Genomic DNA, 3888 nt, shown 5'->3' with positions numbered 1-3888 from the left:
CGCTCGGCTGCGGTTTCCTTCTCTTCTCTTTTCTCCCGACGCCGATCCCACCTCTTCTCCTTCCTCTCGGCGCCGACCACCTATTCCTCTTCTTCCCGAGGCCGATCGATTTCCTCTCCTCTGCCCGACGCCAACTCGAGCCATTCTTCATCGAGCGACCGCCAACCGAGCCTGCTTCCATCTCTTTGCGGACACCAGGGGCCGTCGGAAATCGAGCATTTGAACCCTAGGTCTGGTTCCTGGGCGCCGGCCGAAGATTTCCTTCCTCCTCCGGCCGTGCGAGCACAAGGGATGCAGATCCCTTGCCGACAGCCGATTTCCCTTCATCTTCCGGCCACTGCTTTGCACTCCTCAGCCTTGTTGCCGGTCACCGTGTTGTTCCTCTGTGCTGTGCCCTAGATTTTCTTGTTCTGCCGGATTCAAACCAGACAGTGGTGAGGTGAGCAGCTTGTCTTTGTTGTTCCTATGTATTAGATCACTGATTGTAGTACTCTTCCGAGTTGAGGTTGGGTTACAGATTCAATCAGTAGCACTTGAGCCTCTTGGATTACGGCAAGTGCTGATTTTTGGGTATTTTGATTTAGGGATCAGTTATCAGCGGCTGAGGGAAAATGATTGGCACTATTGTAGGTACGGCAGATTTGGGTATGTACTGTTCGTATCATATGTCATGCTAGTTGGATCACTTTTAGCTTCGGACAACATTGATTTTGAGTGATCCACAGTTCCGATGATCCCGCTTCGGCGGTGACGCCCTCGGGCCGTATCCCACCAGCGGTCACTTGATTGTGAATTGAGGTAAGGAGTATGTAACTGGTTTTGGATGTAGATCAAAATAAATTTGGATTATTTGATTGGTTGATATAATTGTCGAATTAGGACTAAATCGGGTAAGATGCTATGATTAACCATGTTTATTACAAGTCCTAATTCGAATGGATTAGAAACAATTGAGGAGTTAAATGATTCAATTAGGGTTTATAATTGGATCTGAGTTTATATTAGCTTCTTGAGGATTTGATTTAGCTAATTTATTTATATGTATTTAGCTAAATTTGGATACCATGTGTTACAGGACTTTGATTCGAGACGGTGTCTCGACGAGGATTTATTCGGACCTTTCTTATTGGAGGCGGGTACTTTGACTTATGTCTTTTGATATGCATAATAAAGTGTTTAACATATAGCAATGATTGTGTTATCCTTTTGATTCGGTTGGTCACTACATGATCTGTTACATGTTGTTTGTTTATTTATTATGCACTGCATGTTATTATTGACCTGACCATACATGCTTTCGGTAGTGACCCAACCATGTGATACATCATGTTCAGGACCTAGGGTTTATATGATACCCTATCTGTTTGTGTACCTTCCATCTGATACATTGATTTGTGGTACACCTTTTATTTATGTATGGATCTTGCTATGCTATTCATGAGATTGCCATGCTTAGTATCATGCATCATGTTTGCATGCTGTGCGATTGTCGGCTTCACTTTGGTTGAGCCCATCGCCAGTTACATGTACTGCACACACCACCCATGGATTAGTTGTATATCCGGGTGTGTGAGCTCATTGCTTGGCCTGCTGGTCCGAGGACTCAGTGGTAGCCGGGCGCCGGCTCCGCCTGCTTGGCTCCTGGCATTTAGGGTAGCAGCGTGGTAGCCGGCAGATGGTGGACTCGGTTTGGCTCCGTGGTGACTCAGCGTGGTAGCCGGCAGAGATTTCCTCCCCGTCGTACCGGGAGATGAGAGCATTGAGCTCCCCCATTTATGATTTGGGGCCAGAGGACAGTACTCCGACAGCATTCCGTCCACTCAGTCACTGTCAGGAGCAGTGATGTCCGAGTGCACGGTCACCATATGCATTTATTGCATTTTATTGTTGTGATTGCTGCACTTATATGCTGCATTTGTATGGATGCATTTGATTGACATGCATACAGGATTATGATTTCTTCGGTCTGCATTTGTACTTGATTTCGGTTATCTCCCGATTTCGTTTCAGTTGCATTTATTCCTTCTCGTATTCAGGAGACTGTACGCATGATTAGTGTTGTCTGTTATTTATTTTATTATGCATATCAGTTGTACCTGCTGAGTGTTGGACTCACCCCGCCTCCATTGTTGATATTTTCAGGTTGAGGCTGTCCGGAGCAGTTCCAGTCGCTAGCCCCCATATGCACGTAGAGCTAGTTCTCTACTAGTTCGTTATTGGTTTTATTTTGGCCTTTTTCTATATCAGACTTTGTTTTAGTATTGTCTTTGGATTTTTCCTATAGATATTGTATGGATTGACACCTTTTTATGGATTTTTGATATGGTATTGGATTTCATTCTACTACGTACCTGCCTGGATGGCAGAAGAGGTGAGTTCGTTGGATTTGAGCTTTACGAGTGTAGTGGAGTAGGGTGGATTTTGAGTCAGAGTCCTATTGTTATTAATTACTATTATTAACTGCGTGGTTGTGACAGCCAGAGGCTGAATATCTTTATAAACTGCGTGGTGTTTGTTTTTATTTATTGTTATCATTCCAGCCGCCTGTGGCTGATGTATATGTGATATGTAGAAAGTTTCATATTGTCCGCCGTACAGGGGAGATGCTGCCGAAATTTCTTCGGACAGAGACTCCTCTGGGGCGTGACACCTAGAAACGCCACATGCTCTAACCAGAACTCGTACTTTGAGAATTTAGCATAAAGCTGCTTTTGCTGAAGAGTCTGCAGTGTTGGATCGTGAAACGTCGATAGAGGGGGGGGGTGAATTTTGATTCGAAAAACAACGAGTATAAAAGAGTTAAGTGCAGCGGAATAATAAAAACTGAGACAAACTGAACACGGTGTTTTTTTACTTCATTCGGAGCCTGTGACGACTCCTACTCGAAAGCCCGTACTCCGTGAGTACTTTCGTTGGGCAATCACTAGCAGTTCGAAAATGATTACACTTTAATAGTACAGAAATGCTAGAAAAATAAAGAAAAATACCGACAGGAATTAAAGAAAAAGAAAGAAACGTATTGTCGGATCTTTGTTACACTACAACAAAAACCCTCATAGACATCAGTGGAACAACAACAGTTTTAAGCAAAAATCGATGTCTTTGAGTATTTTACACCGGTTTTTTCAAAAATCGGTGTCTATGAGCACATATTTTAGCTTATAGACATCGGTTTTTTAGGCGATGTCTATGAGCGCCTTTTTTTTCGTTAATAGACACCGATTTTAACTGCCGTTTTTAAAATCCGATGTTAATGAACCAAAATAAAATATTTTAATATTCCCACAGCCAAAATTTGCAACACTGTGAAGTTCCCTCCAAACCTAAATCTATATCGCGCCCCTTCCTCACGCGACCATCTCTCTCGTCTAAACCTAAACCTAAACCTCCGACCATCTCTCTCAACCTCATCTGCCTCTTCTCCTTCCTAGATCGACGCCCTTGCTTCTCCGTCTGCGTTGTGAAACCTCGGCCACGTTGCTCGCAGTCTCGCTTGTTTTTTTTGTTGGTCCAGTCCGCGGAAGAAGAAAAAAAAAAGTCGCGTCGCATAAAAAAAAGCACCGCCCGCGAGCGAGCTCCTCTCCGCTAGCCCTAGCCACCTTCCTCTCCGTGAGCGAGCTCCTCTCCGCGAGCCACCGCCCTCTCCACGAGCGAGCTCCTCTTCGCGACCAGCCACCTTCCTCGCCGCGAGCCACCGCACCTTCCTCGCCGCGAGCATCCGCGAGCTGGAGCTCTCCGCGAACCCTATTCCTCTCCACGAGCCACCTTCCTCTCCGCGAGCAGTCTCCTCACCGCAAGCCCAAGCAGCAGCGGCCAGACACCTTCCTCGTCACAAGCCACGACCCTCTCTGCGAGCCCTAGCAGAAGCGCCGCGGTCCAAATCCTGGT

General features: G+C 45.7%; 1 long non-coding RNA gene across 1 annotated transcript; it reads left to right on the top strand.

Moving 5' to 3' along the window:
* Positions 1-607: 607 nt before the first annotated feature.
* On the top strand, positions 608-1118 carry LOC121999381. The gene is made up of 3 exons (XR_006116802.1): positions 608-645; positions 726-798; positions 1076-1118. It is a non-coding gene; the product is annotated as an uncharacterized LOC121999381 (long non-coding RNA).
* The last annotated feature ends 2770 nt before the right edge of the window (positions 1119-3888 follow it).

Source organism: Zingiber officinale, chromosome 1A (assembly GCF_018446385.1).
Source record: "Zingiber officinale cultivar Zhangliang chromosome 1A, Zo_v1.1, whole genome shotgun sequence".
NCBI classification, from domain to species: Eukaryota; Viridiplantae; Streptophyta; class Magnoliopsida; order Zingiberales; family Zingiberaceae; genus Zingiber; species Zingiber officinale.
Note: the sequence above shows the minus strand (reverse complement) of the source record. Positions and strands in the feature narration are given on the sequence as shown.